An 18,088-nucleotide genomic window follows, 5' to 3' on the forward strand; every position below is an offset into this window, starting at 1 on the left:
GGGCTTTTTTTCTAATGTAAAATCTGAGAAAAGGAAACACATTTTTCCCCCAAATAAACACATAAATTACTGACCATTCCTAACACTTCTGTCCCAAAGGGTGGGATGACAGGCTGATGGAGAAACTAAGCACAAACTCACAGTGGCAGTGTAGGAAATAGTAGAGGATGTGTTACTTGTCTTGTTCATCATGCAGTGACAACCTGCCCCAGGTACCTGTGACTGTTTTACCTGTCACCTACCCCCATCTGAAATATTTTCTCAGTTCTGCTGTAGGCTTTAAAATGCACTATGCACCATGTGCACTTCTCTCTAATCAGCATGTACATATCCATCACCTCTTCCTGACCCACAATATTTATCAATCAGGTTTTATTTACTACAGGAAAAAAGATTATGTCTTGTTCATCAAGAGTCTTCAGTTCTAAGCAATATTTTCCTGAAATGTAAGGCCACATTTTCAACTGAAATAGTAATAGGTGTAGCTAAAGAGCATGAGAGCTTCTGAGGAAGTGAACAATATTTGAATTAATAATTACAGAACAAAGTATTTAATTGGGTAATATGGAGAAAATCTAAATGGAGCATTACAGGTGGAAAATACTGTCACTTCCTCTCCCAGATTTTAATTAATAATTAAAGAAAGTCCTTGTGTGTCAGCACATCTGTAAAATAGGCACTTGATAAAGATCCATCACTTATCTACAGAGTACATGGCACCTTTGCTTTTGACAGAACCAGTAGATTAAATAGAGAAAGGAAGGACTGTTTGTTTGTAAGTAATAAAATCATAGTGGCTTTGTAAAAGGGTTGGATAACAAAAGCAAAACCACTGTGCAACAGTAATGCACTTTTAGGGCAGAATGTTTTTCTTAATCTATTATTATTCTCAGACTGTGCTTACAATCTACCTGTTGTGCTGTTTGGTTACTGTTACCCACCCAGAGATGGGTCCCCATCATTGCTATCATAACAAAAGGCAGCATCTGACTACAAACGCAGGATTGGGCTCCATTTCAGCTAACACACCAAAGTAGAAGTCAAAGACTTCTCCTGGCCCTTTCCATTATTCTGCAATGATGTGCTTCCTTACCGAGGTGCTGCAAAGGGATCTAATGCACGGCACTGTCAATGGGCTATTTTAGCAGACCGCATGCTGGCGCTATTTTCTAACAGCTCCAGAGCTGATACTCAGGTGATTCCGAGTTGTGGCTGCAATGGTTCTTTTCTCCTCCTACACACTATCAAGGTAGTACAGCTCTTTCTGTTGGTAAATAAGCGGGGTTTTTTGTTCAAAGGAAGTCTCATCTGGAGCTGCAGAAAACAGTTAAATTATCATTAACAGCATAAACTGATCTTGCTAGGTGTGGAAAACTCCAAAGCAATTTCATATCAAAGCAATGTAGCCTTAAGCTTTTGTCTATGAATGATGAGCAACATTACTTCAAATGACATCTTTTGTCAGAGTTGCTTGAGCTAAAGACAGAGTGAATCCATTTGTATAAATTGTGGCTTCGCTGCTGAAAGATTACAAAAATATATGGTGCTATCCTTAAGTCTCAAACCATTAATATAGTTAAAATATGCCATCTTTTCCTGGGAAGAACTAGCAAGTCCTTAAAACACTATCATCGATCATGACTAATTCACTAAATATACAATTCAAACGGCAATAGAAGAAGAAAATACAGTATAGTCTATTATCTGTCACTGCATCAAACATCTCCATTTTTCAACGAAGCTGCAAGTCAACATTTCCAAGGTCTGTGAATCCATGGTTCATAAATGAGACCCTGTTCCACTGGGTTTGGCCCTTTGATTTCAACGTGTCTGAGAGGTCCAAAGCTCCAATTCTGGCTTTGGGAAAGCGAACCATGAATCGCTCCCCAGTAAAATATCTGTCTGAATGCCACAATGCAGTCACTGAAATAGAATTAAAATGATCAGCAAGCAATTGGATTTATTAAAAATATTTTGATCCCTCAAACTTGTACACTAACTGATGTATTATAATTGCAGAGCATTTACATGACCCAAACAACAAGGTGTTGGCCAGGAGCCCACCGTACTGCATGAAGTCCCTGCCCCCTGGTGCTGCCCCGTTGGGTTCAGCTCAGCGCCTTGCTGTTTGCAGCCTCACCATGTTACGGCAGGGTTTGGAGCAAGGAACATTTCACTCTGATTGAAGGTCACAGTAACGAAAAGGAACACTAATGGGGTGAAAATGAATATCGTGGGGACAATAAATCATTCTTGAAATCCTATTTAATTGATCATCTTGTAGCTGACCTTGCTTTTATGGAAGTCAATGGCAAAGCTTCAGTTTCCGTGGATGTGAACGGGATTGGGTCCCTTAAAGTATGGTGGGTTTTATGAACATTGAAGGTAGCATATTTTACACCGGAATATTCTTTATTACTTCTCAACTCAAAACTTCACCATGAGCACTGAATTGCTGTATAAAAGCACCCCATAAAACATTCCATTAATTTAAACCACAATACGTTTTCCTGCTAGCAATATTAAACGATGCCACTTTCACTGGACTGCTATCTAACTGCAAATTTTCTCCTCCCCATTTTCTTCCCCTGCATTTTCCTCCCCGATTTGACACACATTTCTATCACAGATCACCGTCTCTCCCTGTTTGGCCTGCAGTTTGATGGTCCCTTTACTAACATGTGAACTACCTCCCAAGCAATCACCTTTCTCCTGAGCAGCCAGCCCTGAGCCACACGATGCCCACAGCGTTATGGCAGGTGACTTAGCAAGAGGAGTTCAGTTTACTTGAAATGGAACTGAATGAGACAGGATAACTCTGCAGCTGCGTTGTTAAGGTTAAAGAACCTTGCTCGACAGACCCAGGTGTGAGTCAGGAGAGAAGCAGGGTCCGGAGGCTCCGTGCTTGCAGATGCTCCGTACTGTGACCCTGCCAGGACAGGCGAACCTGCTCGTTCTCTCTCTTCCCCCAGGTTATCTTTACTCAGGAGATGTTGCTGTCTCTTTTGTACGCTGCTCACTGGTTTGTACAATGAACAGGCTTCAACAACGTGTTTTCAGAGGAACACGCAGTTCCCTTCTGGTGTTTGACTCTGTTGTCTCAGCATATTTGCGAAGTCTGCCTTGGGGACAGTGGAATCCACCAAGAACTGCTCACCAGATCTCAAGCAGCGCAATGGAGCAACCTCTTTCCACCCCTCTACCTGCACGTAATTCCCCTTCCTCCTCCCTCCCATCTCCCTCTGCCTCTCTGAAAGCTGATCTATCCATACCACATGCTGAAATACCTCCCTTGGGAACCAAGCGGGGGGGCATTTTAGACTGCTGTAGGGGGAACACAGCTTTAAAAGCCCTCAGATCAGGGAACTTTCCAATCTGAGTCCCTCCAGTGAAGCACGTTTCATCTGGAGCTGCTTTCTGTAGAGATGAGGCTGCGCTCCCCAGCTAGCACAGTTAGGGCAGGCAGAAGCTTTGCTGTGCTGATCACCATGCTGCTGGTTGTCTTGTTCCTTTGTGGCTTTCAGCTTTCTCCACTCTCTGTGGGGTCAGTGGGATGACCCTGAGGGCTGCTCCAGCAGCCTGTCACCAAGGACAGTACACTGGACAGCTGATTTCCAAGCTGCCAGAGTTTGGGGGCAGCAGTTTGATAGCAAGGGGTCTGATTCTTAGCATTCATTTTTGCTGATGGTCTCGGTACGTACACGTTTTCCATTCACAAATTTCATTGTAGGTTCTGGGTGTCTAACATCCTTTCCCAAATCTCGTCCCTACCTAAAGATGAGAGGCAGCAGAAGCCGGGAGATGCCCATCATACTTTAATGCTGTTTGCAGACTGAGCAGTTTGCAAGTAGTGAAGGTAGAAGTGCAGTTAATTTTTTCAGACAAATACTTTATGAAGGAAAAGAAATTGAGTTACTGGTTGCCTGAAACTATTTGTAAATTAATATCAGATTCAGTTTTAGATGAAAAAAAAATAAAGAAACAGTAATGTACCTCTTCTCCACAAATATGAACATCTCGGTGTGACATTTTTCCTATATGAAATACATTGTTATCTGTTTCTGTTTGGAAAATTAAGACAGCATCTTTGAAGCATATTTGATTACCTCCAATCAGGAAGGGAAAGAAAGGGAAATCAGTACTTTTCCCCTAAATGTTACATTTAACTACTGAGCAAGGTGCCTTACAGCACTTAAAGCCTCACCTTCCCCTTCCAAGGCTATTAAAAGCTGAAGTTCTACATAATCTCCCAAATTTTGTGCCCTTTTATACCTTGCCATTAACTTAATTAATCTGAGTGTAGGATTTCAGGATATTGAATTTCCCCTGGTTTTGCATAATTTCATACGATGTTTTCATTATTTCATTATGCCACTGAATTGCCTGAAATGACTCTTATTTTCAAGCATCACATTCAGGCAGATAAAAACTTCCTAATTTAAATTCATGTTAGTTTTGAAAGCTTCCTTCACAGCTGCAGTAGCTAGATCCTTAACTTTTGTGGGATTTTGTTTTGTTTGCTTGTTTTTGTGTTTGTTTTTTTTTGTTGTTGTTGTTGTTTTTAAATAAATGATATTCTGGAGGAGTCTGGAGAAAACCAAACTATTATCCATATCTCCCACGTCAAGCCCCTGGGAGGAGGAATACTCTACGCTTTGTGGAGATCAGTTGTAGGCTCTTTCTTGCATGAACTGGCCTTCTATTATTCCACTTCCCACTTAGTCTCAGACAATAACTCATTCTCAGTCTCACCAGCAGGCACTGCCCACTTGTCGAGCTCTTTCCCACCATGAACCCTACTCATCTGAGCATTTTTCATGCCGTTTCTGTCTTTTAACCCAGCCTCATCAGATACCCGAGTGCAAAATCCAACATTTTCCCCAAACACACTGTTATTCAACCGATTTACAAGACATATGTACCTTTCTATCCATTTGTCTTCCAGCTGGTGCAGTAAAAAGCCAACAACTCTCACCCCATCTCCATGTAAGCACACAACTGCAGTTGTTGCACGTCACCAAAGCTTGGAGAACGAATGGCATTGTGGCTGGAGAGGTGCCTCATGCACCCTCCATAGCCCCGTTGGCACCCCACCACAGCTTGCTCCTGCCCTGGGGTGCCTGACAGTGCTTTGGGTTTTTGGGATATAGTTTGTAGTTGTGCCTGGCTCCCCTTCTCCTTTCCCTGGCACATCGCTTTTCTACACGCTCGTGTTAAAGCGCTTTCTGGTTTAATATATCTAGCCTGACAACTGATCCAGATAATGCTCTGAATTTTTAATAAGGCAAGGCTTATTTTGATCAATAGGTGTCTTCCAAGAAAACAGGATCATAAATAAAACAAATTTAATTTTTAATAATGGAATTAATGTCTAGTGGAAGCCGTAGCAAGGCAGAGCAAAGCTATTATTATAAGCCTTATTTTAAAGTCTTTATTGTCTTGGGAATTTTTAATAAATAATTCTTGCCCATATAACAAATCCACTGCTTGCCCTTCAGTTTTCACATGACTTAACCTCCACTATTTTGGGAGGGTGTTAGAAAGACCCTGCAGTACCTTTGGAAAGCTGACAGTACGTTGAATATTATCTGCTTAGGCGCACAATGCCCTGACCCACTTTCAGATCCCACTAAGGAAAGGGCTGCCCATAACGTGCCACGCAAGGGTACATCTGGAAGGGACGACTACGGCAACAAAATCCTATTTGGAAAGTCATCTTCACTTAAAAGAACAATATTTCAGCTAAAGGACATTATTGGCACTGGTACAAGTGGCTATAATTGACCACGAATTCACTGAGGCTATGAAGATGCATCTTAACCACCAGAGGAGCGAGCACTTAGAATAAGCTTAGACTAAAGAAAGCAGGGACAAAAAGAGAAGCTATTTCATTTAAAACAAGACTAACTAGCTTATAATGGGACTAACTAGTTTATAATGGGACTAACTAGCTAAAAATGGCCAATACTTGATGTGGTTATAAATGAAAAGACTAGAACAGATGACCTGGGAGATTCCTGCCAAAAGCTGTCCGTATTTGTACCACTAAACACAAAGAGCCTTGCTGCAGGGAAAGAAGGGATGTGCAAGCACTGGAAAGCAGCATTTCATACCATTACTGTGGTGAAATTTGAAAGCAGACAAAACTTGTCTAAGAGGTAGAATCTCTTTTCCATTAAAATGCTAATAGGAAGGTTAACTTCAACTTGAAAAACATTGTAAAGAAGCAGCAACAGCAAAAGATTTTAGCTTGACATTATGCTTTGGAGAAAAAAAACAAAAACCCAAGCTTAAGCTAACTGGGATTTCTGCTGAGAAAGAAAATTCAAAAAAGGAAACGAAAAAAAAAAAAAAAAAAAAAAAAAAGAAGTGGGGAGCAATTCTAAGCCTGCATTTGCTTTAGGTGACAACGCCAGAGATTAATATTTTCCTTTACAACTCACAAATTCAGTGGCAAAGAACTATTAGCTCCTGAGTGGCAGCATGTCAGAAGGCAGCCTGGGCTTCTGGACACCTTCAGACTTCCCAGCCCACGCAGATGTGTGGCTCGCCTGCCACTGTGCTGGGAGAGGCACTGCAGTCCCTGTGCTGAGGTGTGTGGGTGTGCAGAGACACAGTCCTTAGGGCCTGCACGGAGCTGGCAGCACAGAGGTTTACAGAAGGCTTTGTACATATTGCACGGCATCGCAGAGATACTGATCAAACTCTTAACGTTGTGCCTGCACAGGAGATGAATGCAAAACAGCCTTCATTCTTCCATCTGAGAATTGGGTCTCTTATTTCATGCTTCATTATGCTGATAGGTGTTCACCAGCACAGGGCAAACATGCAGGCAAGTGAACATAAATAGTGGTTTCCATTTTCATTTCATGAGCAATCAAATACACATAGAAGCTATGGGAAATACACACACACACGTATATATATATATATATATATATATATTTAAGCAAAGTCAGTCAGCAGCCTCCAACATTCTTAAATTAACACAAAATCTGAAATCTGCCTATAACATGCTCTAAGTTTGTTTCCATTTTACCTTGAGATCCCTTCTAGAATCTGGTTTTTATTATGAAACTAACAATACGAGTGGAGAAAGGATTTCTATCGAGGACTGTACTCCGTACTTCACTGGTTTCCATGTCTTTCCAGTAATGCAGCTATCTGCATTCAGTGATGTTAATTCCAACCTGAGGAATTTGTTCTTTTTAACCCTATGAAGTGGTAACAGGTTTCTCCATATGGAAGACAAGATACATTGATCTATACCAGAGTTTTACAAGCCTGAGCCACAAGGAAGTTTTTATTTCAAGCATCTAACAAAAGATATATGGGGAGATAACCATGACATGTTCAAATCTTAGAAAGAAAACAACCGAGTCAAGTGCTGAGCAAACATTTTCTGTAGTATGAGGAATGTCCTTGTAAGGATGCAACTCAACTCCTTAAGCTCAAACCATTCTGCACAAGGGAGTTGGGGAAAATCAGTGTACTGACAATATGGAAGCTACAAAACTGACAGCTGAGGCCTAAAGCAAAGTGCCTGTCCCGCTTGCTTTGGCATTCTTGTGCAACAGCTACATAAAAGGCTGTCTTTTCATTTCAAAACCACAGTAAGTGTTATATCATGGTATAAAACACAGCTTGTGATGGTGGGGATGCTCTTCAACTCCACTGATGAGAGAAGCTACTTCCTGAACTGAGAAACTCACCTAATTTAAATGCATGTATTTTAAATCAAGGCGTAAGATAAACATGAATTCCAGCAGAGGCTTTGTTTCAGAATGACATAAGGGGTGAAAAAGTAAAGAAACCTAATATCCAGTACCAGCTGCCAGATTAGTTATGATAGCATGCAATGCTATGCCACTTTAGAAAGTGATCTTTCCATCAGTTGATTCAAACAGTTGATTACAAACAAGCATAAGCCTAAAATTATCCAGAGGGTGTCATTCTGCTGCCTCCAGCCATCTCTCATGGATACAGGACATAACCCAGAGCAGAAAACCCTCTTGACTCCAGAAGTGCCTTCTGTATGTGTCTCTCCTAGTGACACTGCAAAGAAAGAGACAAAGCAATCCCTCTTTAAACACACTTGTGACTTAAATCCTGTGACACTACCCCGATACTAGTGGTAAGCAGTAACTTCCAAAGATGATTAATATGTTACCCAGCCAAACTTGGACTCCTAATCCTTTTGGTTTTGCTTTGAAGGTTCACACAGAGCCTGTCTATACCCATGAACGTTTTAATACATCATGATTGCCTGCAAAACTGCAGCTGTAAATCTCATAAAGTAGTTTCAGAGAGTCTGGAATCAAGACGTTAATGGAACAGACAATGTTTTTGATTTTCTGCAGTACTTCGGGTGCAGGGTCTTTATACATTTTTAAATCTAATATTTTGAAATGTCATTTGCTTGCATGAGGACAGCATGGAGAATTACATTATTGACTCTCAAGCAAATCGTTGTTCCTGTTAGTAAGATTTTCACAATAAAAAGGTACATAAACCTGCAACTTTTTCAAAGGATCCCATTTTAAATACCAAACTGTATGTTAAAGCCAATTGTACAACTGTTGGTTACAATTTTAACTGCCAAGTAACTGGGCAACGCAGGACATTTATTATTACAAAAACTAAATGAGACCGATGTGATCACAGATTGCCGTGCATCAGAGACCTGTAGTGCTTGAAAGGGCCTCGGGAGCAGAACTAGCGATGGACAGCGAAATAAAAACAGCTGGAAGTATTATCATTGCTGTGTTTTACTGAGGGCTGACAACTCTCTTTGACAGAAAATGGCAAGGTACCCCTAGAGATCACTCCCCTAACCCAAAGGAGGATCAGCTTCACCTTTAACACTCCTCTACCACCACTGCTTTCCTGGCAAGCGTGGTCCAGGCTTTTCTTCAGTGTTACCATAGGATATTCAAAGTGACATGGAGCCACAGCTGGAAATGTGCTTTGGAAGCCCATTCTTTAATAATCCATCCGTGTTATACAAGCAAAGCTCAAGTATTCTCCAGGTGAGCTCAGGCATTTAGCTCTAACTGGAGCACTCCAAGGGAGCTAATGCAGGCAAACATGCTCAGAATCAGATAGCTCACATATTTCAAATCAAACCCCCAAATAATTATGGCAGCGCTGATTCTCCCATAACAAGCAGAAAGCCAGGATGGCCATGAATTCTCTTCTTCACTCATCTACTGACTTTATCCCTCCCAATGCTTCTCGATATGAGGCTTGCCCAATTTGCCGTGGAACACACTTTGTCTCATTTTCGACTTGGCATCCACTGTAACCACCAGGTCCTTTTCAGCAGCCCTCTGTGCAGGAGTAAATTGCAATCAGATTGTTCACACAAGGCTAAGCACTTTCAGCTCCCGCTGGCATGAAACTACCTAAGGTTTGTGAGATGAGGGCCTCAGCTTGCTGCAAGCTTGGGTTCACTGCACCTCGAGTGTTCCCCTACCTTCCCTCAGGCACCTCACCGAAATGTCTTAATGCAGTTTTCCCCTTTAAATGCCACTAACAGAAAACTGGGAATGGGAAGTTCCCAATTAAGTGCCTTTCTTCTTTAGAAATGTTAAAGAAAGGGTTTTCACATTTTTTTCAACCATTTAGCCACGATGAGAAATAGATGAAATAAAAACTATGGAACTTGTGACAAGTTATCCGAGGGATGGGAGCTTGGAGCTACCTCATATGCAGAGATTAAACACAACGGCTGGGTCACGTTACAATGGCAAAAGAGAAACTTAGCTCAAGGCTTTCAAATCTCGGTTCTGTGGTCTTCTGCCCAAGGCAGATTTTTCAGGTCTTATTAAAAGAAATCCCCTGAAGTATTTCTTGGAGGGGTGCATCCTTATCTTATTCATGACAGCCTTCATTTCAGGATTCACCATTTTTTAAATGGCAGGTGCTAAGGTGTTCTTTTATAATCTTTTTTAAAATCATTATCTTTTTACAAGACCGTGACTTTGTCCGGTGCAGGGCTTAATTCTGTAGTTTCACTGTAAAGATGCTCTTAACTCGATAGAGAGGCAATCATTAAGATAAGGAGTCTTCCTTTGACAGGAATTCTCCTCTTGATGGCACCTTTGCTTCCAGTGTTGGACTATAATGCTAATTTTATGCACATATTCCCATGTCCAGAATGGAGAAGACTCAGAAAGGATAGAGAGGACCAGCTGTCTGCCCATTCGCTAAATTCTACTAATTATGAGCCGGTCACTCCTGGATCAAGCACACCTTTCACTCAACTGCAGGTGACATTTGCTGTTGAACACTGCAGCAGCTTACACGGACACATCCACAACCTGCAAAGAGCACGCAAAGCAGGAAGGCAGCACAGCTCCAGCCGCTGCTGGCTTTGGCTCCACGGCACTCTGCTTGTTCAGCTGAAGCTGCTCAGTGCGAGGCGTTTCTCACACTTTGGGCACCGGGTTACTGAAGGCATCTCACAGAAAGTTTCAAAGGAGAGCTTCAAAAGCGCAGCTAACATAAATAGCTATCCAAATGCTGGCTACCCCCACACTGACTTACCCATTTTTCTCATTTTGTGGGGAATTCTGTGCTCCAGTAGTGACAGCACTGGCTAGATATCCTGCTTTCAGCTAAGATAGAGTTCATTTTCTTCACAGCGGCTGGTACGATGCCATGTGTTGGATGTAGGAGAAAAATACCGTTGATAACCCATCAATGCTTTAGCTGTTGCAGAGCACTGCTTGCATTAAGCCAAGAACGTTTCAGCTCCTCGTGCTGCCCTGCCAGCAAGGTCCCTGGGGGTGCCCCAGGAGCTGGGAGGGGACGCAGCCAGGACAGCTGGCCCAGGCTGGCCACAAGGATGTCCTCTAGCAGGTGCAGTTATGCTCAGCAACAAAACCAGGGGGAGTTGGTCCAGGGTTTCTTCGGTTTTCCAACTTGTAGCACAGAAATAGTCTTTGAGAAATTGCCACAAGTTGTGCTATCAATACAATATTCAAGACCGTAAGGTTCCTGACTTATTTATCACCATGGGCTACAGTCAGCTGGAGCTAAGCAACTTATTTCACTAGGCTACAGTGGGATCTAAGCTGATTTTCACAAGCATAGTTTAAGATAATGACCGAAACACAACTACTCAGCTCAGAGAAAGAAGAGTACATGCACCTGCATACACACGAGCGTTTGTGAGCATCGTATTGTCGTATCTTGCCGCTCTGATTTATGAGTTCTTTTGCACTAATGGGAATAAATGCATTATCCTGACTACTGAGGCTAAAGCTCATAACTCACAAACATTCAGTTTACATCTTCAAAAATATTTCATTGTCAAAATACTTTATGCACTATTTAAATCTGCATCCCTCTGCACACAGCGTCTCAAAAGCAAAACATAGTTTTGAAATGCGCTGTGATTCTTCAGGACTTTAAATACCGGATCTATTTCAGACGTGGCGCATATCCTTGAGAAATAACACGGCATTATTTTTCAAATCAGAGTTCAGACCACCACGCGGTAAAGCAGAACGCCCAGAGGTTAGCCTATTTATAAGCATTGGATTTCTTGTACTTTTTAAAACCTAGTTGTGAAACTACATTTCTCGAAAGAAATGGTAAAAACTTACAAAGTGTGATGGAAAGCTCCATGACGAGACCAGAGCTTGCACAGTGCAGTAGAGAGATTAGTGGTCGATGGGGAACCAGAACGACACATGAATGGGTACAAAACAGGATATGTGCTGTGCAATGGAAGAACACAATTTTAGGATTAAATTTAGGACAGATTTGGTATGAGAAGGCACTACAGACTTGTACACAGCGTGAACAATATCACTTGCAGGTGGGGTAGATACTTTTAAAAGCTCTTTGCTCTACGAACTAATTGTAAAGCTGGAGCACAGCCTGTGCTGCCGCTGATGCACCTGCCTGTGGAGGGGCGTCAGCATCTGCCTGGTACACGTCCTCCCTTGTGCGGGTACAGACTGGACAAATGAGTGGAATTCGGCACAGAATGGGAATAACAGAGCAACTACACCGAGGCAATCACACCCCGCGGATCCTGAGCATGGATCCCACAGGCCCATCTTTGAATTTCAATATTTACCTAGATAAATCCTGCTGTTTAGAGAACAAGCAGCTGGGGGCAAACGCGCAGAACTGAAGTTGCAGAGCCTTGAAGGTAAAAGTCCCACAGGATTTTAGCAAGATTGGAGATTTGGCCCTTGTGCAAAATCTAAAGGTTCAACAGTATAACTGACTGGAGTTAACCTGCTTCAGAATGCACCTCCACTGTTTCAAAGCAATCTTTAAAATAAATGTGATTCGGGGAAAGTCACAAACAACAGCTTTTCTATGGGTATTATTAGAAGAGAACAATCTCTCTGTTACTTTTGTAAAATGAATGTACTGCTGGACAATAAAAAACAAATTAAAAAGTATACATTTGGGTGGCATCTTTGGGCTCTGTCCATAATGTAGAAAATGGAAAAGAAGCAGTAAAACAGATCACAGAATCACTGAATGGCTTGGGTTGGAAGGGCCCTTAACACCCACCTGGCTCCAACCCCCTGCCATGGGCAGGGACACCTCCCACAGCGAGGCTGCCCAAAGTCCAACCCAGGCTGGCCTTGAACACCTCCAGGGATGGGGCATCCCCAGCGTCTCTGGGCAGCCTGTCCTGTGCCTCACCACCCTCTGAGGGAAGAATTTCTTCCTAACATCTCATCTAAATCTCCTCTCTTTTAGTTTAAAACCGTTCCCCCTTGTCCAATCCCTATCTGCCTGAGTGAAAAGTTGCTCTCCATCTTTTTTATAAGCCCCTTTTAAGTACTGAGAAGCTACACCGAGGTCTCCCCAGAGCCTTCTCTTCTCCTGGCTGAACATCCCCGGCTCTCTCAGTCTGCCTTCACTGGAGAGGTGCTCCAGCCCTCTGATCAAACAGATACAAGCATTTAGGCTACAAATAGAATAAAAAATAACTTGGAGGTTACACATGCGTTCTCCCCCTGAGCTTGTTGCTGCTGCTTGGTTTAGTTAGCAGCCAGCACCAGCCACCTTCTCTGTAGCAGCGTGCCAGGAGGGCCAAGCCCTGCTGCAGAGGGGCCCGCTCTGGCCTGAGGCAATTCTTCACTAGCACAGGTCCATGGACTGAGGCTTTACGTCGCTGTAGGGCACCTCATTGCTGCCCTGAAGGGTGTCTCTATTCCCATCTCACAGGGGAGAAAGGAAAGCACAGAGTCACTGTAGTCACTGTGGGGTAGGAACACAGGTCTCTTAAGATGCTCGGGCTCCTAAGGTTTTGTTTGCTTTGATATGGATTAATGCTGTAAACCTTATCTTCTCTTACCTCCCATGAGAAATCCCTGTGCTGTCAGGCCACAGGGCTCGCGTGTGTTCAGCCTCATCTCCTGGGTGCGTGCCCCGAGGCAGCAGCAGCACGTCTGGGGACGCTGCGAGCGGGGCCACGCACGAGGCCGGGCTCCTCACCAGTGGGACCGGGTACGGAGCAGAGACTTGGACGTCGGGTGAAACACGGGACAGCTTGAGCCAACAGAATTCCCACTGATCTGAAATAGCGCTGCAATTTTACGTCTCATTTCCTATTACCAGCTCTCCAGAAAACATTTTGGGTGTTAATGCTCACCAAAGACATTATAATATCCAATCCTACGACGCAGCAAAAAGCAGCACAGGACAAAGGCGAGTGTGAAAAGCAGTAGGAGCACTTCCTGCCATTTGGGGAAGGCAATTTTCTGAATGAAATAAGTTCTCTGCACCAAGGTAATGAATTTATAGAACGTGATATGAAAAGAAATATCTTGGAAAGGAAGGCTGTGTCCAAACCAGTAACACAACCACAGGACAACAAAAAAAAAAAAAAAAAAGAAAAAGAAAAAAAAAGAAAAAAGGTCTTGGGAAGAGCAGCTGGAAGAACCAAGAAGTACCGCAGTAAACACATAGAAAAACACATAAAATATTAAAGTATCATCACTTATACTGACATGATTTCACGCTAAGAATTCCTTGGCAGCCAATTATTTATCATCAGACATACAGCTCGCTTCTTGTGCTACAAATCTCAATTGACTCTAATAAGGAACTAATTAACAAAGATTAGCACCCTTTTTGTGTAACGAGCCACAAAGCCAATCAAGACAAGATGATAACAAGATGCAATCAAGAGGTATTAAAGACAACAAAATAATGCCTAAGACTTAGGAAAGAGATACTGCAAGAAAAGAAATACCAGCCAGAGAGGAGGCTTCTCCCTAATTAATTGGTTGCTTCACTTTTTTAAATATTCACTCAAAGCATTAAAGAGAGGGCGAAGTTTGCTCTGATAATCGAGAGCTGCGTTGAGTTACCGAGATTTCTGGACTTCAGTGAAATCTTCGTCCGTCTGACACCGGTGAGAGACTTGCTGCTTCGTGGGACGTGGCACAGCTGCCCCGCACTGTCAGATCCAGATGCTACAGGACATTTTTGCAGCAGCCTCCCGGATCCATTCCCAGGCCACAGTTCCCAGCAGAAGGGCTCTGTCCCTGGCCAGGCACCGCCGTGCCACGTGGGGAGCGCTGAGCCCATCTCCCAGCCCAGAGCAGGGGTGGCACGAAGCAACTCCCCTTCCCCAGCTGAAAGAGGGCAAGGAAAGGCTGTGATGGGAAGATGCTCGTGATGTTAATCAGCTGTGACAACAGCATTAAATGGAACAATTCTTGGAGCTTGAAGCAATTTATGCCATGACACCATGGGATACCTAAAGGCCGATCGCTGCAGTGTGCACACTGAGGCTGAGTTTGGGCCAAGCATGATCCATATCCATTTTCCATTCTTTACAGCTGCAATGACTTCGGGATAATCAGAAAGCAGCAATTCAGTCTGGCAAGTACGTAGCAGCAAACAGTCTCCTAAAACTGTGCCCAACCTACAAGCAAATACTGAATTTTCTTTCCCAAAACACTGAATAAACACCAGAACAGGAGATGCTGGAAGAGAAGCACTAGTGATCTGGTGGTAAGGGCAGTGCCCTGGCAGGTCAGGTTTAAGCTACAGCTTCCCTTACATCCTCTGCCACATGGGGCTATCAAGTCAGTCCTGCTCCGGCCCAAAAAATAGAAATCTCATTGAAAAGATTTTGATGGATTTTCTTGCCAATTAAATATGTATTTTTGAATTTAACTCTGCCTTTTTATCATGTGGAATTGTATGAGGCTGGGTTAAAAAGTAGCTGCTAATGTTAAGAGCTAGAGCTGATAAGTCCCAATTGTACTGAGCTCTCAAGAAATACCCAAAGCTTCTATAAAAAGCAGGACTTCAATTTTATTATAAATTTCTGTTAAAATGTAGGTACAATAAAAAGGTATACTTTCATACCTTGTCTGTATGAGAATCTAAATCACTACCAAATAATTCACATTTGAATCTGAAAGTCATTTAATTACTTCTAAATGGAAATAAGATGGGAGTTAAAAGGCACTGTGTTCCCTTAAAGGCCTACGAGCAGATCTGCTCTCAATAGAGCATCTCGATCCTTCAAGTGTTTGCCCTGGAAGAGCATTAACATCCAATTCACAAGTCGTACTTTATCGGCCTCCTTTGTTTCACCAAAAAGATGTTTCACGTTTCCCTTCCCCTATCAAAGCCTGATTGCAGCAGCAGCCTCGATTCGGGACTGAACCCTACAGCAAGCTGCTTGCTAAGGACCAAGCCTGGAAACAGCCCCCGGTACGTCAGGTGCCCCGTGCTGGTGCTGCACACAGAGACGTGATAAATACCTCTGGAAGGATCAGGGCAGGGACTGAGCCGTGCACAGGAGCTCCTGGTGCCTGCACACCCAGAGCACGGTGGCACAAGGCCCACGTGTGTCCTGCAAGCCCTCGCACCCCTGGCAGCAAAGCACTGCGCCGTCACTGCCTGCCATCCACACACAGGCTGCCCGGCCCTGCCGCGTTCTTGCACGACACTGGCGTGACGTGCACACCCACCTCCCACTCAGCCCTTGCAAAAACAAAAGGGAAAAAAAAAAAAAAGGGGGGTTTCCCAGGGAAAGAAGCAGCTGTGGATTTTATCACTGGGCTGTCTCAACGAATGAATAAATTACACGCTATCCTTTCATAATTATGCATACGCCAAATTGCATAATGAGAGATCACTTCCGTAGTTCTGTAACTACAGAGATAGCCAGTGGTCATGAAAGGTAATAAAAAGGAGAAATACCACCTGGAGGGACCGGACCGCCAGTGGGAGCACAGAACCATTTAGTCTACAGCTCTGGAAGATCAGAATGAGAGCACAGGGCACTTCCTGGGGTGCTGCTGCATCCCAAAGCTCCTCATTAGAAGTGTTACACCTGTGGTCAAAAGCTTCTGCTCCTTATGGCAAATAGTGGAGTATTCTGTGCGAGTAAAGTTTGGCAGGTGCTAGAGCACGTGTAGCTCAATGGCTTGTGTCTGTGGAAACAGTTGTGCTGTGGATGCCCAATTCTGAGCCTGCAGCATTTCATTAACTTGGTTCTGCACACCGGTGCCTGTGTCTGTCTGCACACGTACACGAAGCTTCACCTCTGCATGAACACTGGGGACACGAAGCAATTATGCACCTATTATGCACCTATATATCCTTGCTCACACGAATGCAGAGAGCATCTGGGGAAACTGAAAAAGCCAAACAAAATGCAGAATTGTGAAAAATGCCCGGAAAAAGATGTGCATGCATAATATTAGGTGAGACCGCTTGTAAAGACAATGAAGAAAACATGGCCTGCTGTTCCTCTTTGCTGTGCCTCCCTGTGTCTGAGGCTGTGGGAGGTGCTCCCTGCCTGAGATTTTTTTATTCTGCATTTTCACTTCAGAGCTGCAGGTAGGTTTGCTGGGCCTCCCCTGCTAATGAGAAATCTGGCTGGCGCTCCTAATTCCCTATTTCTCCTGTTCTTCATCTGCCTCCCACCACTGGAAAGCCATGGGGCACTACTCCAGCCACCAGCACCTGCATCTCCAGGCCTGGCTCCCTAGTCCGTGCGACTAGACCAGCCTGTGTACAACAGGAGAAGAGGTTTCCACATTTTATTCCCAAGAAAACCAAGCTCAAGATTTAGTCTTGTATCCCACTACACCTTGTACCTTACCTCTGTGCACACAACCAGAAGACGGACACACCTCAAAGCACAGCACATGCCACTGCAGAGAATAATACAGCTTCTCACACAGCATGGGAGGGCTGTCGGGGCTGACTCTAGCCCCCTGTGAGGAACAAAAAAATCCCATCGCAATCAGGGACGTGCTGATGGGGAGGCTGCGAGCTGGCAGGACCACGCTGCTGCCACTTCCAGCACTGAGGAGGGAACAGCAAGGAAAGGATTTTCCTCACTAAGGACTGAAAAATAGGTTAATATAAAATCTAAAGGGCCAGAGGCAAGTTTCATATTTCTTGCAGGTTGGGGAGGCAAGTATGTTCTGCCCAGACAAATAACACTGGGTAAACAGTAGATATTACTTGGGAACGTCTCACCAAATGCAATAGCACTTTCATCAGGAGCACAGAAAAAATGGGACTTCATTGAGTGCTTGGACTTCCATAGGCTTTGGCCTCGTAACTGCTTCAAAGCAAGGAGAAACCTTTAATTTCCCAGATCACCTTTATGGAAATTGTTCTCTGTCTCTGCAAATGAAAATAATTCAAATGTAACCCTAGGGGCAGGGGGCAGCCTGCAGAGATCTGGGATGTCTTTTTTCATTTCGTGCAACCAAGATCAGTGTGAGGTGTTCCCAAAACCAAGCTCAAGAGAGATGCCACATAAAATGCGACTTTTAGCTCTCTGCAGTTCATCCCTGACAAACGGGCTACATACATTACTTACACAATCCTATTCTCTCGCATATTCTTACAAATGACGTCTTTAAACACAATTTTAAAAGCACTCTCAATCTGCAACTTTAAGCAAGCAGGCACGGATGTGGCTTCAACACTGCCATTGAAAAGCTGAGAATTCAAACATCAAAAATCTCCTAACACAGAAGCAGTTCTTGAAGAGGAGAGGTTTCTCCTAGCAACTACGTTCCTGACATCTTCTCTATTATTTGAAACTGCTTGAAGTAAACTAGAA

General features: G+C 43.6%; 1 protein-coding gene and 1 long non-coding RNA gene across 21 annotated transcripts in view; both read right to left on the minus strand.

Moving 5' to 3' along the window:
• IL1RAPL2 (interleukin 1 receptor accessory protein like 2) overlaps window positions 1–18,088 on the minus strand; it is a 391,415-nt gene that overhangs the window by 107,046 nt on the left and 266,281 nt on the right. The window lies entirely within an intron of this gene.
• LOC311443997 lies at window positions 13,092–13,774 on the minus strand. Its single transcript, XR_014697611.1, has 3 exons — window positions 13,631–13,774; window positions 13,334–13,553; window positions 13,092–13,236 (listed from the first exon to the last, which is right to left on the minus strand). It is a non-coding gene; the product is annotated as an uncharacterized lncRNA (long non-coding RNA).

Source organism: Aythya ferina, assembly GCF_964211825.1.
Source record: "Aythya ferina genome assembly, chromosome: 13".
Lineage (NCBI taxonomy): Eukaryota > Metazoa > Chordata > Aves > Anseriformes > Anatidae > Aythya > Aythya ferina.